Genomic DNA, 8518 nt, shown 5'->3' on the forward strand with positions numbered 1-8518 from the left:
GATCGACCCAGGCTGATAACAATTCTGCAACCTCATAGCATACGTAGATTCACTTTTTTGCTTCTGCTTCCAAAACTAAACAGCATAAATTTAAATAGCTACCCATCTCACACATGTGACTCTAGATTGTGTATGTACAGCCTTAATGCACACAATTGATAATTATTCTATATGCCTATTTACTGAACTACACAATTACCATAGTGCTGGAACCATGTTATATGGGGGGATAGGGCCTTTTAGCAAACTCAACCTTTCAAAAATAGGTCAATTTATTATGAATCAGTATATTTGAAACATTATGTGAAGGCACACTTTTCTGGAGAAGGCTTTAATGCTGGGAAAGGTGGAAGGAAAAAGATGAAGAGCTTTAGCAGCTGCAAGATGGATAAAATCTATTGCAGCAGCAGCATCTTGAATTGCTGAAGGACCAGGGTTAGGGACAGATCAACACAGAGAAAATCTATTTTTTGTGATTGTTAAGAGTTAACAATGATTTGAGGGCACTTAAACAATCAAAAACCATGGATCAGACAGTTTCTCTCAGATATTTTTATAAGAATGGATACTAAATTAAGCATTGGAATAGCATATTTTACAATCAATTCCTTTGTAATTACAGCTGCTATTGCTTCCTGTTATAAATATAGATGATTTACTAAATACTTTACTAACAAATATACTGGTGTATTTGTTTGTTATATTATTTATTTCTTAATGTAGACTTTTATTTTTTTTTACAGCTGTTGTTTTTAGATTTGTGGTTTTTATGCGATGAACACTGCCCAGAATCACTTTTGGTGAGATGTGCGGTTATACAAATTTCATAAATAAATAAAATCTGTGGTGGTGAAGCTCTGTATTCATGTCATTCCATTAAGACATTGTTTTTAAAGTGTTAGTTTTCAAGGGCTTTTGTTGTTATTGTTGTATTTATTGGAGGTGCAAGCTGACATAACATGGGATTATGGAAGGTGGAGAGTTTTTAAAACAGACTTTTATGGCTAGGAAATGACACAATTTAACAAATAAAGATAGTTCATTTCAGATTAACAGGTGTGGGCATGTAGCATATCATTTTATATTAAAGGTAAGTGATAGATGCAATGGAGAATGAAATGCTTCACCAGGGCAAACCAACACTGGTCTAATACTTCTATTGTTTACCTGGATAAATTTGTCTATTTCATTGAGAAAAGCTTGTGATTATCCTTAACTTCTCAGTTATCACATACTGTAATGAAGGTATACCTGTGATCTAGTGATGTCCATCATGATTGCACAATTACCAAATGTTTTGTGTAAACTGTGGCATTTGAGACTGTGGTTTTTAGTTTAGTCTATTGCATTGAATTTTGGTAGCTCTACTGCAGTTATTAATGCAGTTTCTACCGTATTATGCAGCATTTATGATACACACTCCCAAAGGTTTTCCATTTTAAATATAAAGGTTTAAAATAATTACGTTCAGGTTCTTCAAAACTGCTTCAAGTTATGTTTCCCTTAATCAAAAAGAGTCACATTGGATGGATCCGGCAATTTCTCGCCCTTCAAAAATCTACTGTATTCTGAAGACTGGTTCCATGCACTTAATTATTTAACAGCAAGATTGCTTAACTGGAATGACCTTCCTACCTTCTATCTTTTCAATCCAGCCTATGAATGCCTCCCAATATGATGCATATTTTTCTCATTATTATATCCCTGTACTTTTGGCTTTATTCCTGGATATTTTTTAATCCTGGATATTTTTTAATCTATCATACTTCTCTCCTCTCAATGTTCCCTACTTCATTTGCTATTCTTCTAAGTAAGTCCTTGACTTATAACCATTCATTTAATGACTGTCTAAAGTAACAATGGAACTGAAAAAAAGTTACTTACAACTGGTCCTCACACTTATGACTGTACGGTCACATGATTAAAAATTGGGCATTTGGCTACCAGCGTGTATTTACAATGGCTGCAACATCCCAGGTCACATGAGAGCATTTGTACCTTCCCGGCTGGCTTTCAACAACCAAAGTCAATAGGGGAAGCCAGATTGACTTAACGACCTTGTGATTCACTTAACAACTGCAGTAATTTGATTTAACGGCTGTGGCAAAGAAGTAGTAAAATCAGATGTGACTCACTTAACTGTTTTCCTTAGCAACAGAAATTCCAGTCGCAATTGTGGTCATAAATTGAGGACTGCCTGTATTCTCACAGCTCCCTTCCCTGGGATCCTGAATACTACAACCAGTGTCCTTTGGATTACATCTGGGTACTTAACCAATTGATTCTTGATTTTCAGCTTCTGACTATATCTTAATCTCAGGAGGTTTTGTTTAATGCTAAATAACCTTTTGTAATCTCAAAAGCAGCCGCTACACATCTTGATTGGAAATTGATTTTTAAAGACTGAAACCAGAATGGAAGCAGTTTTGTGCCTGCTTAAAATAACTTATTTATTAATGCTTCCTCAGTTCTAAATATAGAACAAAAGCGAAAGCAACAGGGGTGGTAATAATGAGACAGATATACATCATGCTGGGATTTGGGAAACATTCATAAATTAGATTGAAAAAACAGAATAGAGAGGGGGACAGAATTTTGAATTGTTCCTTAATATTGCAAAGAATTGACATGCTGACTCTGAAAACTATTGCATTATGGTTCCCAGAAATTCAACTCAGCTGAAAAAGTTAATTCTGCTTCTGGAATAAATCCTCTTCATTGTAAAATATTACATCCAATGACATTGGGTCTGCAGGATTTGATCTAGAATGGCTGTTACATTTACTTCATCAAATGTATCATTAAATGTGAGCTTACTAGTGTTAATTGCTTTGAAATAGTTGCCTTATCTAATAGACTTATGTTTATTTACTACTCAGAATCGACTGCTTCCAATGTGCCAATTTGCAATCATTTGTCACTATATTTACAATGTATTTTAAATAATAGCAAATGTACCATACCCATATATTTTGAAAACAGCCACAAAAGCTAAATGCACCTGAATTACAACAGAATTGTAGAATAACCGTAAATTGTAGCATGGCAAGAAAATATCAGGAAAAAAAAATCACACTGTGGTAGTTTTATCGTAACATTCTCCCACTGCCTGATGCTTTTAATGAAAGGCAACTGCTGGTATGCCAACCTGCCATTTAAAAAATTCAATATCATTATCAACTATCCATTTTAAATTAGGCTGCCTTCTTTGTCGGAGAATAATGTATTCATCATGCAAGCTGGAAGCACTCAATAAATAATCATACTCTGAGCTGTGGGAGCAGAGTGTGCAGCATCATTCTACTGCTTGTTAACTCTACAGGTTTGCAAAAAAGAGGGACAGGGAATGTGAGAGGCCCACAGGGAAGTTTTAATTGGATTCCAGCATTCAGTCTGTCTCCAGACACATGGCATGGAGGCTGGTGTTGGGGGGAAGTCGCCCCAAACAGTAGAGGGAAAAGCAAACAGCTTATCAAGAGAGGAAAAACAAATTCTCAGAGCCGTAATATTTAGGACCAAATAAATGCAAAGGAAAGTGCTGCATAGATAATGGCTGCCAACTCTAAAGGCAACACAGTAATGTAAATCCCAAATATGAAAAAGGAATAACTGCACATTTGTCAAACACAATTCATGGTTTCATGGGAAATTATGGAACAGCAATTTCCGTATGTGACTTCTGCTCTGAAAAAAAGAGAGCTGCTGAGGCATCTAACCCCGCAGGCTGCAAGAGGCAGATAAAACCCTGAGGATTCAAGCATTATTCAAAAGGCAGATATGCCCTTGGGTTCTAGCTACTTTATACAGGGTTCTGTTCTCCATAATTGTTGCCATCCAAAAGCCTATGTCTCTGACAGTAGACTGGACGAACCCAAGATTTCTAAGAGCTTTAGAAATTGATCTGTAATCTGTTCCATACTGAATGGTGTCAATTTCTTCATTCAGGTTTTGTTTTGTTTTGAGCAGGGGAAGTAGTGTCTCAAGAATCTGTGTGGTTAAAATCCTCAGTGAGAGGAATGTCTATGGAGGTTCTTAGTCATCCAGGTCATAGCTGTCCCAAAGGTGCTTTTCAAAAGGATATTGGACTTTGTCTTTTGCTTGAAGACGTTTCACTTCTGTTCTCCACCATTCAGTCCAAACTGAAGAAGCTTCTTGGATGAGAAGCAAAACCTCTTTAAGCAAAAGACCAAGTTCAGTTGCCTTCTGAAAAAGCACCTTCAGTGAAAGGAACAAATATAATGTAGCCTGGCCCAAATCAACCACTTTCATGAAATCCTCAAAACAATGGAGTTAAATGAATGGACTGAGCTTAATTGGGGGCATAATTTCCCCACACACACACTTGATATGCAAAATGTTGGTTTATTTTAATATAAATATATACTTAATAGGTAAGTTAAAAGAATATTTGAAATTTCTTTTTGCTGAATAGTAATCTGAATAAACAGACATCAGATAATAATAACTAATCCCATAGCACATTTATCATTTTTCAGATTTCTCTGAAAAGTCATAGGAATCAGCTTTCTATCAAAGATGAAACAGTAGCTGGGTATGTACAATGTACTAAACTTTCATTACTTTAATATTTTTTTAAGTAACCCAGTGTATCATAGACAACAGTAAATTTCAAATTCATATATATGTAAGTCTGCCTATAGCCATAAATCATGATTTAGAGGCCACCATATTAGCACAAGGTTAGAAACTCAAGAACAGATTGACAATATAGAATGACTCATCCATTAATGAACACTCAATTTAACCAATATGGATCCCATAATTCTAATTCACTATGTGTTAACTTTTGTATGGCAAATAACAGTGTTGGAACTTATCTCTGCATGAAAAGAAGTGGTAGTACTTCAATGTGAATCCATGCATCCATGTTAAATATTTCACCTATGTGAATCCTGCACCCATGTTAAATATTTCACCCATGTGAATCCATGCACCCATGTTAAATATTTCATCCATGTGAATCCATGCACTCATGTTAAATATTTCAGTAACTCCCATGTTTGAAAGGGACAAACAAACAAGGAGATTATTAGTTTGGATGCTTGCATTAGTTTAGTTACTAAGGAAATATAAAACACAATTTCTACCAAGACAAATGTAGTCCTTAGAGCAGAAACCTTTACAAACTCTGGCATATGCAGATTTCCCTTTTTCATATTCTACAGAATCATGCACTTTGCAAAATGCTCAAAAACCCGTTCAATTTCATAGAAAACTGGCTAGGGTTTTCAGGCATTTTCCAACATGTCAGATGGAGAAGTATTTGTGTCATACTCAAAGTTTAAACACAGGATTGGCAGAGACTGAAAGGTTAAGAAGCTTTGTACTTTTGATTATAAACTGTAATCCTGTGGAAAATTAAAATATGTTTCTCTAGGCAGTTTTCACACAATTTAATGACAAAAGTAGAAAAACTATAGCACGAAACAGACCCTACGAAAAGCTGATATGGAAGAGAGCAACTATTATTAGAGTAGTTTGAACTCCCAAATTCAACACATTACATTGTGTAGGTGTGCACAGACACACATACTCACAGATTCCAAAGCTGAGTAAGCAGCTTTCAACATCTTTCTACAACTTTACAGTTTCCCTGCCATTTGTACAGTGTTGGGCTCAGTTTTTCTAAACTTAATACAACAGGTGTTTCTGGTGCTCCCCAGTCACAGAAAATTCAGAAATGATTTTTATTTAATTTAGCAACCATACTAAATAAGCAGATATCAGCTGGATCAGCCCAATCAGTGTATTTTAGAGGGGCAACCAAAAGCGTTGAAGGAATTCATAAATATGAATTCTTCTCCTCTGCCAATTCCTACAATTCCAAGACTTGCCATTCGCTTTGAGATATAATTAACCATTAATAAATTAATCTCCATGAATTAATTAGAAATTAATTAATCCTTCTCAAACTATTTAAATGGATAGCTATCAAATCTCATTTAAGGGCAATAAATGTCACAGATAAAACTATGCCTTAAGTGAAGAAATGCTTATTTTTAGCCAACTTGAATCTCCCTATATTTAATGAAAGATCAGTATTGTTGTTCTATGTCCCATTCACTAAATTGCTAAGAGTTACAAAAAAAAATTCCTATGTTCATTAACTGGAACTGATACCTCTACATGTGCTCATCTGGATAAAGGGAAGTCTGGAAGGCCCTGTATTTTTTCCCTTATTTCCAGGTTCTCCAACAATATGAATTTACTTGGGAGTGAAGCAGGGAACTATCAGAGACTTGTGACAGAAGCTGTTCACCAACAGATGCCTGAATTTAACAAGATTTAAGGGGAAATATATATTTTGTATGGAACTATTCAGACATAGCAGGGAGCCCTTGATCAGGTTGAGGGGTTTAGTCTGGAATTGTGGAAATGAACCCATCTATCATTCAAAAACTAGTCAAATCTGACTCAATGCTTAAACCTACAATAAGATTCACAGTTCTTGCAGAGCTAAGCCACAAGGAAACAAGCAAGTATAACTTTTTTGCTTTCGTGATATGAAATAGAACTCGTGTGCCATAGCCTTGAGTGGAAAAGTATGCCAAAATAGATACAAATTAGTTCAAGTCCCTTTAAAATTCGTCAGCAAAAATAATCATCTTGAATTTCATTGCTTAGAATAGAATGCAATGAAATCCACAGTAAACTCCAACCCATGTTTTGACTTTCATGACTCTAAAACCTAGGGGATTAGTAATAAAGATTGTTATTACATGATTGATTTGCATCATCACACAAAGCATTAAAATAAACCAAGATACTGTACTGATGGAAAATCACACCAAAGGCAGAAATCCTGAAGACAAATAGGCAGTGCAGGAAGAAAAATCTATTAACATATATCAATGTTGCATATATGGATTTATAAGTGATGACAGTGTATATACAAGGCCTTTCTTAAAATTCTGTAGATTTTAATCCAGCGGAATTTTTTTAACAGAGAATATGAAATTGCAAATGGATTGATGAAGAATAGTAGACATTTTCAATAGAAACCAATTTTCAGTACACAATGGTATTAGCTGACAAGCAGAAAGATGTTACATTTATATGTTTTAATGTATGCATGCATATCAATATTAACCTTTAAAAAACTTTGACTTTACCAGATGGTTTGGTAATTATTTGTGTATATAAATCATACTCATCCATTATTTATGGATATAAATCAAATTATGGCTATAGATCAGGAGCAGGCAATGTTTGAAGGATTTGGGTCCTCACTTCATCTAACCCTCCAGATGGCTGCAGGAGACCATCTGAAGCTTCTGATAATGACACCAGAAAAGGGTGACCCATTTCCCCCCAGGTTTCTAGGTGGTTATAAATGCAAATGGAAACTTAAGACCTCTACAAGGCAAACAATTTCATCCCAACCCTTAAAACCCCCAAAAAAGTATTGAATTTCAAGCCAGCAATTTGGAAGCTCAGCAGTCACTTATGACCTCCACAGACTGTCCACTCTTTGTCTAGGCCAGGACATGGGTGTCAAACTCACCGCATCATGTTGCTGTCATGTGACCTTTTTCCCATTAGCAGAGTTGGGGTGGGCGTGGTCTGCACGTGACGCATCCGGCCCACGGGCCACCAGTTTGACAACCCTCATATTTATTCGTATTTAAACATTGTCAGAAAGATTTCCTTCCATCTTTTTTGCTACAGAAATGCATTTCACAAAAATAAAATTACAGCCCCCTCCAAATAGACACAATCTTTGTGCTGCATCTAATTTGAACATCAAAATAAATTAGCAGTAGGATCCCGTTTAGATGGTTTAGATGTAGATTGATTTTTCGTGTGACATTCTGAAGTAAGCCATGTTAGTCTTAACATTTCCATTCCAAAGATGATATTCTAACATGGACAATGCTTTGAAAGAACTGTTATCTGAAAATGACTTAGAAGGGTTATCAATTGGGTTACAGTTGGGAGATACCAATTAAGTGAAAAAGTCAAATAATCAGAGAAACATTAATCGGCTAAAGTGAAGCATGTGTTCTTACTACACCAGAAATGGACAGAATGTGACCTTCCATTGTTGTTAAGACTGCAACTTCATCATTCCTTACTACTGGCCATGCTAGTTAGGTTTGATGTAAAGTCATCCCAGTAACCTTTATCACCACATGAGATAATGATTAAGGACAACAGTTTTAGTCTGTGCACTTCATCTTCAGGACCTTTGGAGAAATTCCACATTTTGTCCCATAATTTTCTTCAACCATCTAAAGCAACTCCATTAACTTCAACACTTCACCGCTGTGTAAATCTCAAAACCTTTTCATCTCAACTGTAAATTCAGCACTTAATAAATTGGTTTACAGCCCTTAAATCTTACTCATTAGGAACTGAATTACCCTTATTCCCAGTAGGGACATTTTAAGCTTCCCTCAAAATGTAAGGGATTAATCTTAACCTGTAACTTGTTCCTTTATCAGCAGAAAAAGCAAAGAAAAAGGAGGAGGAGGAAAACAGGTACATCAGTAACACC

This window comes from Pituophis catenifer, unplaced genomic scaffold (assembly GCF_029215685.1).
Source record: "Pituophis catenifer annectens isolate HBS135680 unplaced genomic scaffold, rPitCat1.0.hap2 SCAF_2, whole genome shotgun sequence".
Taxonomy (NCBI): Eukaryota; Metazoa; Chordata; class Lepidosauria; order Squamata; family Colubridae; genus Pituophis; species Pituophis catenifer.